The following is a 22,564-nucleotide window of genomic DNA, read 5'->3' on the forward strand; positions in this document are numbered from 1 at the left end:
CTCATTTCTCATTTTATTTTCTATGAAAATTTTTGTGTGTCCATATAATTGCGAAGGTTACACATATTCAATGACCCTCCAGGAATAATCTGGTGTGGGGATGAATTAAAGTGAAGAGTTGCCAACATACAACTCTTTTTTAGTGTAAAAATCATTGATATTCTCTGTATTGTGGGGAAGAAAAATGTACACGTACAATTAGAGAATACGGGATATATGAGCACTGACACGTTAAAATAATGAACACAATCCTACTGAACACCACACAAGATGGGGACTGTCGTCTATCATTCCTGATTTTATTTTCTCTGCAAATTTTCATGTGTCCATATAATTGCGAAGGTCTGGTCCCTTCTCTGATGGTTTACTGCAACCTCAAGCTGTATTCACGCCATTCTAGGTGGAAATCACCAGGGATGGTGCTGGTTTGGAAGCTAGTTTGGTTCTTTAATTCTCTAGTTCAATTCTTGTTTGCTTCTAGTCCAGTTGGGATTAGATGGTGGCTGGCTTAGGGGCTTAATTATGGGCAATTAGAAGATGGCAACGGGAATTAAAAAAAATAAAAAATAAAAAAGGGAAAGTGAGTTTCTCGGATCAGACACGGGCAGACCGCGCAATCGTGCGGAAACGGTACACGCTCCTTGTTTATTCAATTGAGCTGAAATGTTAAAGAGAGTTAGTCAACAGGCCGACGTAACTTGCGTAAAAATTTTAGGCCGAACAGCTATTGTGAAATCCACTTTAACATTTAGGCGGCCCAGTACAGGATCAGCCGATGTTTCTTAGAAAATACAAATTAAGGAAACTACACTTAGAATTAGTCCATGAACTATATCATTAGAAAAGAGACTCGAAAACGCTCATCTCGATGCTTGCAATCTTTTGAGCTTGTTTGGGTCTTTAATTGATCAGGAGAAGCCAGTTCAAAATTATCGAGAAGAAAATTGAGTCCAAGTAAGAACCATAGAGTCGCTGTCAATCAAAATAATAGCCATCGGCCTGAGGTTCTCATGAGACATTGTCCCTAGTTGAAGATTGTCGGAGATCCCTAATCTTCATAAGATAAATGGATGACTTACTCATTTTGAAACCTAACTATTAATGAACTATCATGCCTCTAGCTTAAACATGCAAAAGGGACGTGGCAAGAAAAATGAATGCAAGATCATATAAAATGATTATTTTTATATCAACAATCAAACGCCACCCTCATTGGTGAATTTGATTGCTGAAATAATTTTCTTTGAAAATACATGATTATTTCATCGGTGAAAATCATGTTTCAACATGAAGTAGTCCCTTGGATAGGGAAGATCAGAAATTTCAACCAAATTGATGATCGAATTAGTTATATAGTAATTTTGAAAAAATGACATGCCATCTTACTAAGGCAAAAGTAAGTGCATAATTATTTGATTTTTTAGGACAAATAAGTTGATAAAGCAGTCCATGAAATTCAAGATAGAACAAGACATCATAATTTTGACAGGAATTTTCGATCTTTGGTAGCCAGAGATTACATTGAATACCAAACTTAAGTTATAAGACTCAGTTGCATAACTTAGTACAAGATTTGATTGGATAATTCACATAAGTTGTTGGACCAATATTGAAATTATCAAAACGAAGAATCTAATTTTACCTAATTCGATGAAATGGATGTACGAGAATCAACATGACCAGCACGTTTACTCCATTTCATAGCCAAAAGATATCTTCTTCTTTTTTCCTTTTTATAATGTGGACGGCATATATTTCTTTTTCTTTATTGTTTTGGGTTGGTTTCTCGTGAAGTGAAGAGGATAAGAGTGTATATTTATATCCTGTTTTCCACGCAATAATCGCATAGGTGCAGGGTGAGCAATAGCTGAAAGCTTGGCCAATGGAGTACTGCCCTACTTCACCCTTTCGGCTCGGCCTCCTCCTCCCGGCACTTCTATTTTTCCTTCTCAATCGTTGGAAGCGCACCAAGCTTCCCCCTCAGCCCCCAGCGTGGCCCATGATCGGCGACATCCTCGACCTCGGGATCATGCCGTACCAGAACCTCCACAGCTTCCGAGCCGAGAACGGGCCTGTCACGTGGTTGAAGCTCGGTTCTGTGAACACCATGGCGATCCAATCAGCTCAGGCCGCCGCAGAGTTCTTCAAGGGCCACGACATGGCATTCGTGGTTGACGGCTCTCGGCTACGACCAAGGTTATATATCTTCCGTTGCATGTATCATGTACATCTCTATAAATTTCAAAAGCATGCATAAGTAAACTTTCCACTTAATTTTATTTGTAGAAGTCAGCTTGAAGTTTTAAGAGTTTAGATGCTAATTTAGTTTTGTTAGTGAAGCAGAGTCGAAACCAAGCTTAGCAAGCACTTTATTAAGTTTGACTTGAGCTTAAAAAATTCGACCTTTCGTGTTGAACATTGGTAGTTAATAGGCCACTTTCCGCATCCGATGCATCGAGATTTCATCTTGGATTTCTAAACTCAAGCCCTATCAAGCAAGGGGTTCTTCGTCGGATTCTTTCAAGCCATTGCGAAATAAACAATTGGTAGAACTCTGCATGTTAGGAGTAGGGGCTTTCTTGTACGCTTCTCACCCCACTATCCTTTAATTTAAAGTGAAGTGGAACCTTTGGAAAAAGCTTTGGGTCTAATCCGCGGGTAAAAATTTCTCCCGAAACCTCAATCGCGTCATTCATAGTAAGTCAAGTAGAGCTCATGAATTACTTAGAGGTCGATTTGACTATATCCCTATTTTTAACTATTTGCACAACTTGGAGCTATAATTTTTTTTCATGTCTAATATGTTACGCGCTGCTATACAGTCTCTTATTATAATTAATCGTAAAAAAGTTTCATTTTATGGAGTGCAAGGAATCGACTTATCCCAATTCCTCTTTCTCCTGACATTTAATGTGGTGGGCAACATGGTTCTCTCGCGAGATCTATTGGACCCAGAATCAAAGGAAGGGCCCGAGTTCTACGATGCCATGAACCGGGTCATGGAGTGGGGCGGCAAGCCTAACGTAGCCGACTTCATGCCATGGTTGATATGGTTGGACCCGCAGGGGATCAAGGCAAGCATGGCGAAGGAAATGGGTCGAGCCATGAAGATTGCTGAAGGTTTTGTAAAAGAGAGGTTGGAGGAGCGAAAGCTAAGGGGAGAGATGAGAACGACAAATGACTTCTTGGATGCGGTATTGGATTCTGAGGGCGATGGAAAAGAAGGCCCTCGGAAAATTTCTTCCCAGAACGTAAACATAATCATTCCGGTGAGTTTGCTCCTCCCTTCCACGTCTAACACGGCCAAAAAGGCATGATCATATATTACCATCTTAGAGATATTAGGTCAAATTCGGTTTATTAAGTTGTGCAGTAAACTTAATTGACATTTAAACAAGTAGGATCAAGGACAAGTTTTACTAGTTAATATTAAAATAAGGGAGACAATATTTCCACCCCTTATTTGACTAAATCCAACCACTTTTCACCAAAAAGGCGAAATTTATCTAAGTCATTCAATTGCTATTTAAAGTGGTGGCTCAAACTTATTTACTTTCTTTCTTTTTCTAGTTTTTTCTTCTCCTATGTAGGAACCATTTATCATAATCAAGATTTAACATTTTTCATTTTGGTTTGTTGTGGATATCCCATGTCTATTAAAGGCACTATGTTTTCACTTCATCATTATCAATATTTAATATGTTTCGTTTTGGTTTATTAAGCGGCGCGGTAAAATTAATTGACATTTAAACAAAAGATCACATCATGCGTCAAAGACAAATTTTAGTAGTTAATATTAAAATGAGGATGGCACTATTTTCGCCCCTTATATGACTACATCCATCCTCTTCTCCAAAAAGATAAAATGGTTCTTAATCATTTGATTGCAATTTAAAGTGGTGGCTCAAACTTATTCACTTTCCTTCCTTTTCAAGTTTTTCTTCTTCTATTAGGATCTATTTATCATAATATTGTGGATATCCCATGTGTGTTAAAGGCACTATGTTTTTGCTTTAATAGTACAATTTACTTATGTAGAAACTAATAAAGAAAATTTTCATTAAATCAAATTCATTTCAATGTTGTCTAAAAAATTTGTTGTGCGTGTCACCATTAAATCATTTCTTATCAATTTGTTCACATATACATATAATGGGATGATCGACGAAAAAAAAAACCTACAAATAATTTTTGAAGTAAAATCATAATTACGTTCTCCAATGTAAAAATTTTAAAAGGTAAAATGTAATTAAATCACAATTCTTATTAAATGAGAAATGTCTTTTTAAAAATTCAAGTGAAATCTCATCAAATGGGAATAACGAAAATTAATATCATCCATGAAGTGTTTCTGAAAAAAGAAGAAGACCTAATAAGAAAAGGTTTGACGGTGATATACATAACAAAAATAAAAGTTTATGAAGATGAGATTGTTAGAAAAGTTGTCTATACTAATCTCTAGATTCTATATGACAATTAATCCATTACTTTGCTCAACAATGTAAAAAAGAATCAGGTTTCTTGGAAATTTTTCTTTTCAACATAACTTATTCTGCAAAAGTAAAATTTAAAAATAAAAAGAAAACAAAATGCCTCCAATATACACATTCTAGCCATATTAAATAAACACAAAACATGTGAAAGTTTAATTATGGTGTAGATTCTAAATAATAATAGAATAAGAAGGAAAAAGAAGGAAAGTGGATAAATTTGGGTCTACCACTTTAAATTGCAATTTAATGATTGAGGGCAATTTTGCTTTTTTAATGAAAAATAGGGTGGAGTTAGTTATATGAGGGGTGGAAATAGCGCAACCCTTAAATAAACCATAAATCAATCTGGTGTTTTCCTAGAGCATTCGAGCTAGTTATTATAAAATGAGTGGGAATTGGCCAAACCAGGATAGAATAAAAAAATCTATATACCAGTATCAACTTTTTGTTATGCAATGTTCTCTAAAAACTCAAAGTGTTAAAGGTTTTCATAAATAGTAAGTAGTTGTTGAAAATGCTATTTCAATTGTGGAAGGTATCATTGGACCTTAGTAAACAAGTCTTAAGCCTATAGAAGAGGTTGGATTGAGATCAACAATCTTATTCAAATTGGAACACAAAATGAGTAATTCTTTTGTGAATCTGTCGGCGCTCTTAACATTTGTTTGTCAATTCGAAGCATATAAATTGCTATGTTTGATTGGGATTTTTTATCAGGTGAAGCACGAGAACTTTTACTATTAACCCGACGATTCAAGAGAGTGATTTTCAAGCGAGATAGAATTTTTTAATGATGGCACAAGAATCAATATTAGTGATATTCTAGCTAGACATTATAGTATATTAAATGGGTGTTTTTTTTTTTTTTTTTGAATGGAAACCTTCATTCAATTTATAGAAACATTGCATCCCGCTTCCCTAGCATCTGATATAAGTAGATCTAACAAAATAGGTGGGGGGAAAGTAGGCCAAGAAGAAGGTAAAGACCCGCGCAACTGGGCCCTGGCAGCCCAATCTGCGATAGAGTTGGCTAAACGACGACAAAACCTAATTTGGAGTCGAGAGAAACAGGGGTGGAGAGTAGTCGCTTCAGCAAACATCGACCGAACCTCCCATGGCGTCGTCTGAGGATCTATAATTGCTTCGACCATTGTAAGGCAATCCGATTCAACAATCAGCGGATCACTAGATTTGCCGAGCCGCAAAAGATGGTGCAGCGATGACTTGAGTGCGAAGAGTTCAACCTGCAAAGCTGAGGTAGCAGTAACTCGACAACTATATCCTTCCACCATTTTGTTAGGGAAATCCCTTATGATGTTTTGAAGATGACAAAATAAATCAAAGGCTACTAACATGTTTAATGGTTAAGTAATAGACCATGCAGATGATAGAACATGTAAAGGATATTGTCAAAGTGTGAAGACGACCGTAAGACTGAACGTAACACATGTCCAAAGTATATTCTCAAGATTTCCAGACCTCGTGTCAAAGTCTGAAGACTGCCAGACTTTAGTGTCAAAGTCTGTTCTACATCAGAAGTCTGCTCATTCTAACATATTCCAGACTAAACGTGAATGATGAACCAGAAGATAGACTCTATGTTGGAGCTGAACTTATTCAGACGGTGTTCAGACCATAAAGCTAAATCTGTTCGAAGCGAGATATGTTCGGACCCAGATTGTAAAGTCTGACTCGATTGTAAAGTCTATTGCTTTCAGACTTTACATCCAGATTCGATGAAACATAACTCAAGCCCAATCATATAACGGCTAGTGAACTGGTTTGGATTCCACATCAAGATTGATTTGATTGATTCAATCTAATTGATTGACGATTGGATCTTGAAGACAAGAACTTTCTATACGAAGAAGCTTTACTTATGGAAACCAAGATTCCGTTTGTATGGGCAATCGGAATCAATTTGGGATTCTACCTTTGTCACTCAACGGCTACCAAATCTTCTAGATACAGAGCTGTCCAATGGGTATATTGGAAGACGATTCTCCGGGATATTGTCCAACGGGTAGTTTGGAAGTGGAGGAGTATTTAAGGAGATGAAGGACCGATGAGCAAGTAAGAGACGGAGCGTAGAATTTATAATTCCAAAGTCTGAGCGACTTTCGATCATATACTTGTCTCTTGAGAGCTTAAACGTTTGTAATCGTGAGAGAAATACCAAAAGAGTGACTTAGTGAGATAGTGTGATCTACTACTAAGTGTTTGCACTCGAAGTTGTAATCTCTTGTTGATTGCATATTGGAATCCAGCCAAGAAGGCTGTTATCGTGGGAGAGTGGACGTAGGCTTGGATTAAGCCGAACCACTATAAATCTTGTGTTCTTATTCTCTTCCCTAACTCCTTTATTTTGTTCATACTAGTACTCTCACATTTTACCTATATGATTTCTACAAATGTAAGCTATGGATCCTGTGGTATCTGCAATCTGAAAAGCCCCATCAATATTGATCTTCAGCACCCCTGGATTAAGGGGTTGCCACAGAGAGCATGGATCGGAAAGATTGATTCCTGAGGTTGTCGCGATAGAGGAGGTATGCCGGTTTAATCGGGCTAATCGAAACTGAGTGAAAGCAGCTTCAACCACAAAAGAAGGATCGGGCTTCTGACCACTAAAGATAAACCTATTTTGCGCCTTCCATATTTGCCAGAGGAGTGCAGCGACAACATCCATACCAAGTAAGAGCTGTTTATGTTGAAATTTGTCTACAATCCAATCTACAATGCATTGTGAATTTGTTTGTAGTATAATGATATCAATCTTAGGGTGAGACCAGACCGAGTTAATCCACGGGCATAGTAGAAAAAGATGCTCGATCAATTCAAGGACTTCCTATGTACATAATATGCATTTGGGGGGTTATGAACTGATATGTTTGTTATAAAGATTGGCTTTGGTAGGCAGAGCATTCTGACAAATAGACCAAAAGAAAAGTCTAATTTTGGGGACAGTTTTAAGATTTCAAATACTCTTCCAAATTGGCTGAGATGGCTGAATGGAAGATGATACACTATGATCTAATGTGAGAAGGGCTGAGTATTTGATTGAATGATATGCACTCTTCACGTATCATCGACCAAGAGGAGTAGCTATCCAAATTAGCTTATCTTTTGTACAATTAGATCTGACTGGAATGTTAAGAACTTCTTTGGTAACCTCAACATCAAATAACTATTGAAGTAGAGGAACATTCCACCGATTGTGATCCGGCAACATCAAATCAGCTACCCTTCGTAGCTCATTACTATTTGCGTGTCCACCGAGAGTTCCCTAGGTAGCCATCGATCTTCATGAATTCAAATCTTTGTTCCATCCCCCACCGACCACTGTAGCTTTGGTAAAATTGAGTCCCTCCCTATTAGTAAGCTCTGCCAACCCTAGGAAGGGCGGTTACCTTTGGCTGCACAACTAAAATCTTGTGAGTGGAAATAAAGACCTTTGAATAGCTTACTCCATAGGGATAAAGGATACTTGATTAGTCTCCAGGCCTGTTTTCCAAGTATTGCTTTATTGAAAGCAATTAGATCTCGGAATCCAAAACCACCCTACTCCTTTATGTACTTTAGTGACTCCCAATTTCTCCAATGAATACCCTTCTTTGTACCGTCAGATTGCCACCAAAATCTCGCTATCTTTTGCTCAATAGACCGACAAAGAGACACAGGAATCTTAAAGATGGACATGGTGTATTGAGGGATAGCTTGAACGACACTCTTGATAAGGACCTCTTTTCCACCTTTCGATACCAATTTTTCTTTCCATCCATCTGATTTTGAGTTCACTCTTCCCAAAATCCATGCAAACATATCTCGCTTAGAACAACCCCAATTTGACGGGATACCTAGGTATTTTCCAGTCTTATGAAGCACAGAATTCAAATTGGTGTGCTAGATTGTCCTTAAGTGTAGTAGGACAGAATTTACTGAAGAAGATGTTTGATTTATTCCGATTGACTGCCAACCGGTAGCTAAGCAATATTGGTTCAAAATGTTAGCTAGATTTTGACATTCCATAACTTTCCCGTCTAAGAAAAAGATTGCATCATTTGCGAAAAATAAATGAGATAAGGTAGGACACCATCTATTCAATTGGATTCCCTTAAGATGACCCATATCAATGGCTTGATGTATTAAAGTTGACAAAAGATTCGCCATTAGTATGAACAGTAAGGGAAAGAGGATCACCTTGTTGAAGGCAGCGCATAGGATGGAAGTAGTTAAGTTGATCTCCATTAAACTTGATAGATATAGATATTGTCGTTATACAATGCATCACCCACTGCACCCAAATGGGATGGAAACCTAGTCTGAGAAAATAGTCTTTCAAGAAGTCCCATTCCACTCTGTCATAAGCTTTTTGCATGTCCATTTTTAAAATTGCCTGAAAATTCTACTTCCTATTCCGAGTCTTCAGTTGGTGTAGCACTTCCTGAACTATTAATATGTTGTCCTAGATTTGGCAACCACTCACAAAAGCACTTTGTTCGGTAGAAATCAAGTCAGGTAGGAGGGATTTGAGTCTATTAGCAAGGACTTTGGATTTATTTTGTAAGAATAGTTACACAGGCTTATGGGCCTATATTGGTCCAGGCTTTACGAGTTAGGGACTTTTGGGATCAAAGAGATAATGGTCTTGTTTAGATCAACGGGCATAACTCCTGTTTGAAAAAACTTCTAGACGGAAAGAATAAGCTCTTCCTTTAGGATATCCCAATGAGTTTGGTAGAAGAGACCGTTTAATCCATCAGGGCCTAGTGCTTGAGTTTTACCCAACTGAAAAGTAGCTTTTCTAATCTCTTCTGATGTGATCGCAGCAACTAATTTGACATTCATTTCAGGTGTAACAACACTCGAACATTGATCCAGGATGGGGCCATAGTCTCGGTGTCCCGCCGACCTATAAAGTTTTGAATATAAAGCCATAGTCATATCCTTGAGAGTGTGATCATCTCTAACCCATTCTTGGTTGTGATCTAGTAACATACTAATCTTGTTCCTTTGTCGTCGCTGAATAGTAGTTGCATGAAAGAATTTGGTATTTTTGTCGCCCCACTTTAGCCATTTTATTCTAGAACGCATTGCCCAATACTTTGCTCATCTTGCTACCATGCCACTTGTAGCTCTTGCTTTAAATTTGCGGCTAAATCTCTGTCATATGGACCGCTTGTCTGATTAGTTAGAAATTGTAATTACTGTTGCAAATCTGAGATCCGTGATTTGGCATTAGAAAACTTACATCGACTCCATTTATTTAGAGCTAAGTGACCAGCCGAAGTTTGTGTGGCGATTGCGCCCAATTGTCATAGCCAAGGCCCATGAAGTGGCTATTGTGCTGCTACAATCCTAGTGCTCTATCCAATAGGCCTCAAACAGAAAAGGTTTACATCTTTTGCTTTGTTTGGCTTCGTATTTAATAGCGAGAGGGCTATTGTCGGAGCCCACAGCAGGTAATGCAAAAACCTCAGCTTCAGGGAAAGTTAGTCGCCAATTTAGATCACATAGCACCCTATCTAACCATTATTTTACCAAGTCATCACCCTGACAATTATTCATCCAGGTAAAAGCACAACATTTACTATCAAGATCCATGAGTGAACAATCATGTAATACTTCTCTAAATGAATGTATTTGATGTGAGTCTGTTATTCGTTTACCCACTTTCTCCTATTGAGAGATAATCTCATTAAAGTCTCCAGCACAAACCCAAGGTAAAGAGTTGATGGATGCAATTTGGCAAAGAGTTTTCTAGAATAGTTGGCGAGATTGAAACAACACCGGTGCATGTAAGCAAGTTAACTTCATCGTTATACCTTTCCTTGAATTCGTACATATAGTATCAAAAAAGTGCTGAGTTGAGTCTTCCACTTGTAGGGAAATATGAGACTGCCAAAACATAGCCAGTCCGCCAGCGAGTCCTATAGGATTAATCAAGTGTGAGTTTAGGAAGTTAAGTCTATGCTGAAGTCTAGTTAGTATAGCCTCTGTGTTCTTCGTCTCCATCAAAAAACCCAGGTTAGGCTTCTCTTTGACCACAAGGACCTTAAGGGCTTGAACTGTGAGGGGGAAGGCCCAGTCCCTAACAATTCCAACTGAGTAGCTTCATTTTTGCAATCGGTGGCATTTTAGGCAAAGCCACCTCAACCCACTTACCGTCATCTTCAGCCGAAATAACATGAGTTTCCATAAGTAAATTTTCATCAAGACCTTCAAATAAGGGAATACGCGAGTCATGGGGAATTTGCCTTTTTAGTTTCTTTGCAATCCTTTCCTTGGTCGATAATCGAGTATACTTTTGTTTCTTTTTTTATACATCCTCCATAATCTAATTCTGATTGCCTTGCTGTTGTATAGGTGAAGGAGGTAGTGCTGCGTTTATGGAAGTCACCGGCAAAGTACTTGCTTGAAGGAGTGGCTGAAGCAGAGCAGCTGCATTAGATTGAATTACCGAGCTGTGATAATGCTGATAATCTGTGTCCCTGTCCTTAATAGTTAGTGGGACTTCTTTACTCCTTTCATCTTTTGTGCAGTAGGTATAATAGCGCTAGTTGAGGGAATCGCAGACTTTTGGCCTTCAGGACAAAGGCACAGGTTATGCTGTTGATGCACTGATGAGTGAGAGTATAACATGTCGGTCTTGATTGATGTTCCACTATTGTAACTTCTATGGGAGGTAACGCCGGTAGTTTTGTGGTCACTGAAGGAGGAGTTTCAGGTATCACTTCTTTAGTGTCTTCAGAATTAGCATTCATCCCATAAAAGATAAGCCAATAGGGACTATGTTCCTTGACCTCTGCTCTTAACCATTGTCCAAATGACATTTTCTCTTTGCCTGTCAATTTCGATTCATTGAATGGGATTTCTTGATAATAAGTAGCATAGTGTCCTAGTCAACCACAGGAGTAGCAAAAATGAGAAAGTCGCTTATAACAAAATCAAGCTAGATAGCCTTACCAGCTATTCGAATTAACTATCCTATTTTCAATGGTTGACCTAGATAAGGTTCTATCCGAACATAGCCAGCTCTGATAGTAGTTCCCTCCTTTTTATCAATTTTCACCTCCAATACTTTGTTTACACTCTTTACCGCTTTACAAAGCATTTGGTCTGAACACCACTCAAGGGTAGTCCAAAAACTTGTACTCAGAATGCACAAGTAGTAAAATCATAGCAATGTAAAGGTGTATTTGGTCTCCAAGCCTTAAGTATTACCAAATGACCAGCAAAGTTCCATGGACCACCCTCTAATACTCTCTGTTTATCAATTTCTAATTTGAAAGTTGCTACATAAAGCCCAGCTTCACGTTGGGTAATTTCAACTTGTTCTATCCGCCAAACTCGCCTCAGAGTATTTTGAAGAGCTTGAAGATTGATAGAAAGATTTGAAAGAATTGTACCTACAAACACATTTCGGCACTCTTGTAGCTGTTCCATCGGAGGTGATTCGTCCCAGACCTCAATATCGTAGTCAGACCACAAACGACCCATTCTGTGACTGAGGGCAGCCAGTCACGATTCCTCTTCCTGATGATGGGAATCCATAAGTAAATCCCCAAGGTAACGGCTGAATTAGGTCAGAAAGGATTCGGACATGCTGGGGCGATGGCGAAAAAACTGTATAAGGAGAGGAAAATGGGGAAGATTTAGGGAGGAGAACAGAAGATGGTGGATAATTCAAGGAAAATTGGCATCGTTGGTGTAATTGAGTCTAAAATTGAGAATCAGACTGAACGAGGGTTGGAACCAGAAATGCGAAGGAGATGAAGAAAAGAAGGACTGAAAGAGCAGTCAATTGCTGGGTCAGAGCCATCGGTAGCTGGGTTCAATCCATCTACAGCAGGGGGGATTACCAGTAGGGTTGTGGATTACCAGTGGGGTTTGAGATGAGAACTACCATTAATGGTAGATATGAACTCTGCATGTCGAGAGAGAGCTTTAGAGAACTTGGGATCGTCTATATTAAATGGGTGTCTTTGATGGTGTAGGAAATATTTTCGCTGGATCAAAGACTACAAGCAGCACCATCGAGTGGGCGATGGCGGAGCTACTCCGCCAACCCGAGTCCATGAAAATGGCCAAAGATGAGATTGCCAGGTTGTGGGGTTGACCAGAAAGCTCAAAGAAAATAACACGGAAAAAATACCGTTTTTGCAAGCTTTGGTGAAATAAACCCGGATGCTTTAAGGGAAACCAGATTCATGGGATTTGATTTACCCAAAGATACACAGGTTTTGGTGAATGCGTGGGGAATTGGAAGAGACCCGGATGCCAAGGAGGACGCATTGGCGTTCAAACCAGAGAGGTTCCTAGGATCTAACACTGACTTCAAGGGTCAAAACATCGAGCTAATTCCATTTCGATCAGGCAGAAGAATGTGCGTCGGACTTTCATTGGCGCATAGGGTGCTTCATCTGGGTCTTGCAACGTTGCTTTACCATTTCAATTAGGAACTGGGTGGTGGTTTGACTCAAGACCCTAGACATGAGAGAGTGGGTCGGAATAACACTAAGGAAGCTCCATCCTTTGAAAGTGGTACCTAAGAAATGTAGAGTGTGATGTCTTTGGTATATTATCCATAGTAACTAGTTATTGACTGGTAGTAAAAGAAATGACAAGACATGATGCCATGTACCAAAAACCAGCACAAGAAGTGAGATTTTCATGAATATAATTTCAACATATAATTACCCTAAGTATATAAGCACTGATGTCTTCGGGAAACTACTGCTGGAGAAAACTTCCTTGAGTGTTTTGAAGTTGACAAAACGTTTCCATCAGTCTAGTCTGAAGAGTTGCAGACTCTTCCATCAAAGTCTAAAGACCTCTGGACTACTAGACTCAAGACCCAAAGTCTATCCTCATTGACAGTTTCTAGATTGTCGAAGAAGGCTTATCCAGAACTGAGTATTTCGTTGAAGATTTGATTCTATCGACTGAAGAAGATCTCTTGGTTGGATACAGGATGTCGGAATCCATTATTCAAATTGAGATTGATTCAGAGATTTTGGATCCGTTGATTAGCAAAGTATACTTGGAAGGTTCTACTTATGGAAACCTAGATCCTGATTGTATAGGCGAGTAGGATTGGTGGGCTATCGTCATATTCCTTAAATAACTCGAAATCTCCCTAATTGATTATGTCCAACGGGTAGATTGGAAGAACTCCTTTGGTAAGTGCCAATGGGTGTGATGGCATGAAGGAGTATATAAGGAAGACGTTCCAGTTGTTCAAGTGTGTGCGCAATAGAAGAATTCCAAAGTCTAAAGCTCCTTGTTCTTAGTCAATTCAATTGTTGAGCAAAATCTTGTACTCAAAACAGAGTTTATATCTTTGTGAGACCTTGAGAAAGTGTAGTAGAGCCTCTACACTGTGGAATCAAGGAAGAGCTTTACTATAACAACTCTTTTAATTCATAGTGAAATCCAACTAGTGGGCTATCAGTGCAGAAGAGTGGACGTAGGCTTGGATTAAGCCGAACCACTATAACCATGTGTTCTTATTCTCTTCCCTACGCTATTTTACTTTGATCGTAACTCAATTTGTTTACAAGAGTCTAATTTCCTTTTCATAATTTATTATTGATTAGAGTTACACACTTCTCTCGGGGAAATTTGTTTTTACACATATTCACCCCCCTCTAGGTGCTCGTACTAGCTTTCACAATTTGTATCAGAGCTTGTGTACTCACTTAAGTTGAAGTGTTTTACTTCAAAGTTAAAGATCTATGGCTAGTATGTTGACTTAAGGTCTGGTTGAAGGGCAAAGCAATGTCAAACCACCTTGTTTTGATGGAAAGGAATACAACATATGGAAAAACAAGATGAAAGCATTCCTAAGATCAAAGGATCCTCTGAATAGGATGTGGTAGACAAAGGAATCATTCCTAAACTGCACCAGTCTCAAAAAAAAAGGAAAAGAAGCTGTTGAGTCCCGGTGAAATTACTCAAGAAGAGATAACCAAGAGACAAGCTCTTAATGCAAAAGCAATTTATTCTTTATATTGTGCATTATCTCCTACTGAATATAACAAAATATCTTCTTGTGAAACAGCTAAAGAAGTCTGGGATAGATTACATATCACCTATGAATGAACTAATCAAGTAAAAAAAACCAGAATCAACATTCTGCTCGGTCAATATGAAGCATTCAAGATGAAACCAAGAGAATCTATCAATGACATGTTTAGTCATTTTACAGAAATCGTGAATGGTCTTGAATATCAAGGTCAACCAATTTCTGGACCCATGAAGGTAAACAAGCTAATGTTGGTGGACTGTCCAAGGATTAGAATCACATAAGACCTCAATAAGGGATACACAAAGAATCATGCCACTCTCTATTGACGAATTGGTTGGGACTCTTCAGTCTTATGAAGTGGAGCAAATCAATGAAAATGAAGATCCTAAAGGTAAGAAATCTATTGCATTAAAATCTAATAATGATTCTAATGTCACGTATTCCAAGACGGTATGGATGATGAAGAGCTTGCTCTCATAATAAGAAGATTCAAAAAACTAAATAGAAATGGGAGAAAATTCAATCCAACTAAACAAATTTTTCAAAAGCAACAGATTAAGTCAGTTGAGGATGATGAATCCAATAAAGACGTGAGTCGCTTTGAATGCAAGAAAAAGGGACACATCGGACCAACCTGTCACATTCTAAAGAAAAAGAAAGGAAAAGTTGAGAAATATCGAAAGGCATTAAAGCAGAAACTTGGAGTGATACAAAATGTGAGGAAAGTGATGATGATTATGCCAATATTTGTCTCATGGCACAATTAGACTCAAATTCAGATTCAGACTCAGACTCAGAAAGTGAAATTGAGGTAAGTAATTTAAAAATCCCTACTAAAGTTTCTAGATACATTGATGAATTGTGTCTTAGTCTCAAAACCTCTCAAAAGGATTTCTGAACTTAAAAGAAAAATTCTGCACTTAAACAATAGGAAAATGTTCGGAAATAAAAGGTCAAAAGTTTAGACAAAAGTGTTACTACTTTGAAAGAAAATGCAAACAACATTTCAAAAGAAAATGCATTCTTGAAAAATGATATCTCAAGTATTTCTAAAAGATTTTCTACAAGATCTGAGAAATTTGAAAAATTCTTTCAATACAAAGACCTTACTTCAACAAATCAGGTTTAGGAATGATTGTTGAAACCATTCCTCTAATTGATTTTCCTAAAGTAAATGAAAGAATTAAGCAAAGACCTACAAGAGATTCTTACACAAATCATTTCCAAAAAGTTTTTTAAAACTCCGTAGGTCGCAAGTTCTTAAATGATCTAAGTGCAATAGCTCATATCATTTTGAGAAATAATGTCTTATGGTTTAGAAGCCTATTAAGAAGGTATGGACAAAGACTGTATATTACACTAATACCGATGGACCCAAGAAAATATGGGTACCAAAGAAAGCTTGAGTCTCTTTTTTAAATGCAAGTCACTATCAAGAAAAATGTTAAATGGTACTTGGATAGTGGATGCTCAAGACATATGACAGAGATTCAAATTACTTCATAAAACTTATACAAGTTAATGGTGGAAAAGTTTCTTTTGGAGGAAATAGCAAATGAAGAATTGTGGGATATGAAACTTTAAAGATTGGAAGCTCACGATCGCAATGTTTCCTTAGTAGAATGACTCAACTACAACTTGCCGAGTATCGCTTAGCTATGCGACACCGGTTTCAAAATCAACTTTCAAGAAGGAATATGTTCAGGAACTAGTAAAGACTCCTCTCAGTCTTTCATGAGGCGAAGACATGGGATATCTATCTTTTGGATATCAAACCAGATGAAACCCAATGTCTAATCTCAATTCAAGAGGAAGCAAATTTATGGCACAAAAACTTGGGCACATCAACATGAAGCAAATAGCCAAAATCTCAAAATAAGCTTGTTCATGGACTACCCAAACTAACATACCAAAAGTCTGATCTATGCACACCATGTGTGTTGGGAAAACATGTAAGAAACTCATTCAAACCAAAAAAATCAAGTATCCACTAATTGTGTACTGTAGCTCTTGCATATGGATCTCTTTGGACCAACCAGAACTAAGAGCATTGGAGGTAAGAAATACTACCTAGTAATTGTGGATGACTATTTATGATTCACTTGGGTATATTTCCCGGCAAGTAAGTCTAAAACATTTTCTTATTTTATAAAGTTTGCTAAAAATATCCAAAATGAGAAATTATATGTTATTTCAAGTATACAGACAGACCATGGAGGTGAATTTGAAAATCAAGACTTTGCAAAATTCTGCGATGAATCTGGTTTTCAGCATGTGTTCTCTTCACCATATACTCCAGAGCAAAATGGAGTCGTGGAAAGAAAGAATAGATTGCTGTAGAAAATGGCTAGAACTCTTTTAATTAAAAGCAACATCTCTTCTCGTTTTGGGCTGAAGTAGTTTCTACAACGTGCTATATTATTAATAGTCTTTTTTAAGGCATATTCTGAGAAAACTCCCTATGAGTTATTCAAAGGAAATAAGCCAATTGTTTTGTATTTTCATGTGTTTGGATGTAAACGTTTTATATTGAAAATGCAAATGATCGAGTTGGTAAGTTTGAAGAAAAATTAGATGAATGTATCTTCCTTGGATATTCTATTACAAGCAAAGCTTATAGAGTATACAACAAAAAGACTCGATTTGTGGAGGAATCGATGAATGTCAAATTTCAAGACTTTATGAAAAATCAATTGATTCAAACTCAATTTGAAGAATCTGAACCTGCTCCAGACTCTACAAAGTCTAAATCTCCAGAAGTAGCTCGAGACTTCATAAGACTAGCAACAAATGATCGTCGAAGATTCAAATGAGAAAATGATCAACAATCGACAAATCAACCAACAAATGGAAGCATAAGTCCAGTCATCACAAAAATCTCATTATTGGTGATATTAATGAAGGAATTCGCACAAAATCCAAAAGGCGTGAAGAGTCTAGTGCTGTGGCTCTTATTTCTGAAATAGAACCCAAAAGTATAGAATAAGCTCTAACTAATGAAAGCTGGATTGAAGCTATGCAAGAAGAACTCAAGCAATTCACTATCAATGATGTATGGGAATTGACTTCTAAACCGAAAGGTAAATCTATCATTGAAGCTAAATGAGTTTTCTGGAACAAGATGAACGAGAAAGGAAAAGTCATAAGAAACAAAGCAAGACAAATGGACAATGGATATACGCAAAAAGAAGGGATAGACTATGATGAGACTTACGTGCCAATAGCAAGGTTAGAAGCAATTAGATTATTACTTGTTTTTGCTTGTCATAAGAATTTCAAGTTATTCCAAATGGATGTCAAAAGTGCTTTCCTAAATGGATTTATCCAAGAGGAAGTCTATGTGGAACAACCACCCGGTTTTGAAAACCCAAGGAAACCATACTCTGTATTCAGACTGAAAAAGGCTTTATATGGTTTAAAGCAAACACCTCGAGCTTGGTACAACAAACTAAGTAAGTTTTTAATTCAAAATAGTTTTGTCAAAGGTAAAGTAGATACTACATTGTTTATCAAAATAGAAAGTAAAAGTTTTTTTCTTGTTCAAATTTATGTTGATATTATTTTGGATCTTCTAATGAAAATCTGTGCAAGAAATTCTCTAAGTCTATGCAGGATGAATTTGAAATGAGCATGATGGGTGAACTAACCTTCTTTCTTGGGCTTCAAGTGAAACAACTGAAGGAGGGAACCTTTATTCATCAAGAAAAATATGCTAAAGAACTTGTCAAAAAGTTTGGACTGGAGAATTGCAAAAAGACTGATATACCAATATTAAGTTCTTTGAAGCTAGACAAAGATGAAGGAGGAAAGAAAGTTTACTAGAAGCTATATAGGAGTATTATTGGTTCACTTCTTTATCTTACTACTTCTAGACCCGACGTTTTGTTTAGTGTTTGTATTTGTGCCAGATTTCAATCAGATCCTAAAGAATCTCATTTAAGTGTTGCAAAGCGTATAATCAAATACATTGCCTCAACTTCAAATTTAGGTCTCTTATATCCTAAAGAATGAGACTTCACTCTTCTTGGATACTCGACGCGATCTAGCAGATGCGAGTTGATAGAAAGAGCATCTCGGGCACCTATCAACTACTTAGAAACAAGATAGTGTCTTGGTTTTCAAGGAAGCAAAGTATCGTAACTCTTTCTACGGCGAAAGAATATGTAACTCTAAGAAGTTGTTGTCCACAAATTATGTGGATAAAACAACAGCTAAGAGACTTTGAAATTGAAGATTCATGCACAAAGGTCAAATGCGACAACACCAGCACAATCAATCTTACCAAGAATCCGATTCTTCACTCAAGAGCAAAACATATAGAGATTTGACATCATTTCATTAGAGATCATGTTCAAAATGGAGAAGTTTCGATTCAGTTTATTGATTCAAAGAATCGACTATCGGATATATTTACAAAGCCTTTGGAGAAAAATCAATTTGAAGTTATTCGTTCCAGACTCAATATCTTAAAGTCTGAGGAAGTTCAGACTCAAGACTGAAAGTCTAAACACACTCAGACTCAAACAATCAAGATTTATGACTGTAAGTTACTTCTATTTTATAAACTTATCTCTTAGATCAAATCTCGAAAATGTATGATCATCTATCCGTAATTGATTGATGTTATTTCCCAGTCTTCGTGATTATTGCAATCTTTCCTTTTTGAAAAAAAAAAAGTTATTTTTTAAATGACGCTTATCTAATTTTTGAAAAGGCAGTTATTTTTTTTAAATGCATTTTTATATTTCCTTTTACGACGTTCCGTATACCACGCTTCGACTGCCTTATATACCGTTGGTTCTTCTTCGTTTTACTCACAAAAGCCCTAAGAGAGCACAAATCTTCCACTTATGTCTTCTTCTCTTGTTTAATGCTCGAAAAGTTTTCATCTTTCTTACGAAACAAGCTTGGAATCTCTCAAAGACTGTGAAAATGTCATCTCAAAAAAAGTCTTCGAGGATCGCAAATAGGGGACCACAGCAAATGCGTGAGGGACCTACACATTTTGATCTCACTGAGGAAGAAGAATCTCCTAGAGAGCGGCAGAGCCCACAATATTCTCAGCAGCGTCCATCTCCTCCATCTAGACCTCAGAATATTGAACATCGAGAAGAAGAAGAAATCATCGAAGATGCAGAACCCGTAAGAACTCAAAAGCTCTCTTTTACTTTTAAGCTTTACCATGCTTTGAAGAGGAGTGGTACTCCTTTGAACTATATTGATGAATTTTTGAAAGACAAAGGGTATCGAAATGAAACCTATCTTTTACGCACAATGGAACGATTGGGAATTGCCCCTGCGAGGCCAGCAGAAGAAACATTTGCAAATATCCCAAGCGATCCACGTGTTAGAGGATTGAGTCAACCTGATGGGAATGATGGTGAGAGGATGTACACTCAATTTAAACCTAGAATGGGTGTTGCGGCGAAAATCCAAAGCAAAATGACAGATTTGTTTCGTTCGAAAGAACACAAGCAACTGTACTCTAAGTTGCTAAAGCGTGGTGTGATTAACCCTAGAAGTATGGACTTTGATTTTCTTGATTCTCTAAATGTCAAGCTGAGAGAGAAATTCAATCTTCTTCAACTAGAACGGTTTTGTACTAAATTGACAGAGGCTCATGCTGAACTCACTGCTTACTTCTATTCGCATCCAAGTTTCTTGGATGCGAATAGATTCTCTTTCAGTGTTCGAGATCAAGACTATGTGGTTGACATGAATACATTGGCTGATGTGATTGGGGTTGAAAGAGGGAGATACCAACCAATCAGTGTGTCTATTGGTCGCGCGACGATAAAGCTTGTTTAGGATAGAACGACGGAAGGAAAGATTTCATATTTGAGGATGAATGCCTCCAACATTTTGCTTCACAAGATAGTGATCAACTACCTCAAACCCAAATCAACTTCAAAGACCGACGTTTCAAACTCGGAGGCAAAGCTGATGTATGCCATTAACGCTGGCAAAAAGTTCTCTCTTCCACACACTATTATATTCCACATGTACAAAACAATAGTGAAGGACAAGGACCAACTTCCTTACTCAACACTTGTCACCAAGTTATTCAGACATTTGAACATTCAACTTCCCGGATTCTTTATGTTCAATTATGCGATCAAATGGTGGTGGGACTGAAAATGGTCTCTAAAATGCGTCTAAAGGAACTTAACAAGGCTTTTGAGCAATTCAAGGTTAAAACCCCTGTTAAGACTCACCCAGTCTCTTCGGCTGCAAAGCGGAAAGGGAAGGAGCCCATGGTTGCTCCATCCAAGAAAAAAAGAACACTCATCTTGGAGGATGAAGAGGATGAGAATGATATCACGATTTTTGCTCTTGCATTGAAGAACTTAAGTTGTTCTGTTCTAGAGACAAAGGAGAGACAGGAACAAGACAAGGACGAGATCAAACAGAGGACTGGAGAGAGAGAATCATTGGAGAAAGAAGCATAGGAAGAAAGGATTGAGGAAGAAGAAGAAGAGGAAAGAGGAGAACAAGAAGAAGCAAAGCATGAAGAGTACTTCTCACCGCCTGAAGGCATTGAAACAAGGGGAGATCCTGAGAAAAGAGGTACGTCCTCAATTGTTGCCACTAGTGAAGGAGTAAGTCGTTCTCCAGCAGATTCAGAAGACATCTATGCCTCTCAATTTCTTGAGGAAGGCCATGAGGTTTCATCGCCCAATCTGCATGATCGTGCTGACTTGCCATCATCTCCAATACACCATTGATCGTGCGTAAGCCGACTCAAACCGATAATTCAGCAGACTTTCGCAGAGTGCTTGATGTTCTCTTGAAGATGCAAGGCCAAATTTATGCTCTGGGATGCGAAGTATAGAACTTGCAAAATGTAGGTCAAGCCTCTTCAGTTTCTTTTGCATGATCAACTCCATGCCCTTACTCTTCAAGTTCAAGCAAATGCCAAGGGTGAAGATGTGGCTCAACTAAAAGAGGATTTGAAAAAAGCTGGAAGGGATTATCTAGTCATTAGGAGATTTCCAGCTTGTTTGTGTTCCTGGGCAATCATAATTCCATTCTCTTTTCATCTCTATTTTTTTAATGCTGACAAAAAAGGGGAGAGATGTGGTGCAGATTTGAGATTTAAACTTTTGAACTCTTGACTTTTGTGTTTGATTGACTTTACTTTTGTGTTTGGTTGTTTGGCTATGATTGGATTTGGATTTGGACTGTTTAAACATTTGTTTATCTTAAGCACTATTGGTATTTCATGGCAAAGATAGTTGCTCATTTACAAGACTAACCTACCTTCTGTGGATGCAGATTTTAATGTTATCTTTACTAAGCCAATTATCCTTTGTGAAATATCTATGTTTGATTAAGTATTGTTTTACAGGTCAAAGTTATCCAAATCTGCAAGAAAGTTTTGCCACTATCAAAAAGGGGGAGATTGTTGGAGAAAAATTCATTGAGTGTTTTAAAGTTGACAAAACGTTTCCATCAGTCTAGTCTGAAGACTTGCAGACTCTTCCATCAAAGTCTAAAGACCTCCAGACTGCCAGACTCAAGACCCAAAGTCTATCATCATTGACAGCTTTCTAGACCGTCAAGAAGGCTTATCCGGGAACTGAGTATTTCATTGATGATTTGATTCTATCAACCGAAGAGATCTCTTGGCTAGATACAGCATGTCGGAATCCTTTATTAAAATTGAGATTGATTTAGGGATTTTGAATCCGTTGATTGGCAAAGTATATTTGAAAGGTTCTAATTATGGAAACCTAGATCCTAATTGTATGGGCGAGTAGGATTGGTGGGCTATCGTCATATTTCTTAAATAACTCGAAATCTCCCTAATTGATTATGTCCAACGGGTAGATTAGAAGAACTCCTTTTGTAAGTGCCAACAGGTGTGATGGCATGAAGGAGTATATAAGAAAGACGTTCCGGTTGTTCGAGTGTGTGCGCAATAGGAGAATTCCAAAGTCTAAAGCTCCTTGTTCTTAGTCAATTCAATTGTTGAGCGAAATCTTGTACTCAAAAGAGAGTTTATATCTTTGTGAAACCTTGAGTAGTCAATTCAATTGTT

At 37.7% G+C, this 22,564-nt stretch overlaps 1 pseudogene; it reads left to right on the forward strand.

Annotated features, from left to right (window-relative positions):
- Positions 1 to 1,882: 1,882 nt before the first annotated feature.
- LOC104434697 lies at positions 1,883 to 13,061 on the forward strand (annotated as a pseudogene).
- The last annotated feature ends 9,503 nt before the right edge of the window (positions 13,062 to 22,564 follow it).

The sequence above is a fragment of the Eucalyptus grandis genome, chromosome 2, assembly GCF_016545825.1.
Source record: "Eucalyptus grandis isolate ANBG69807.140 chromosome 2, ASM1654582v1, whole genome shotgun sequence".
Taxonomy (NCBI): Eukaryota; Viridiplantae; Streptophyta; class Magnoliopsida; order Myrtales; family Myrtaceae; genus Eucalyptus; species Eucalyptus grandis.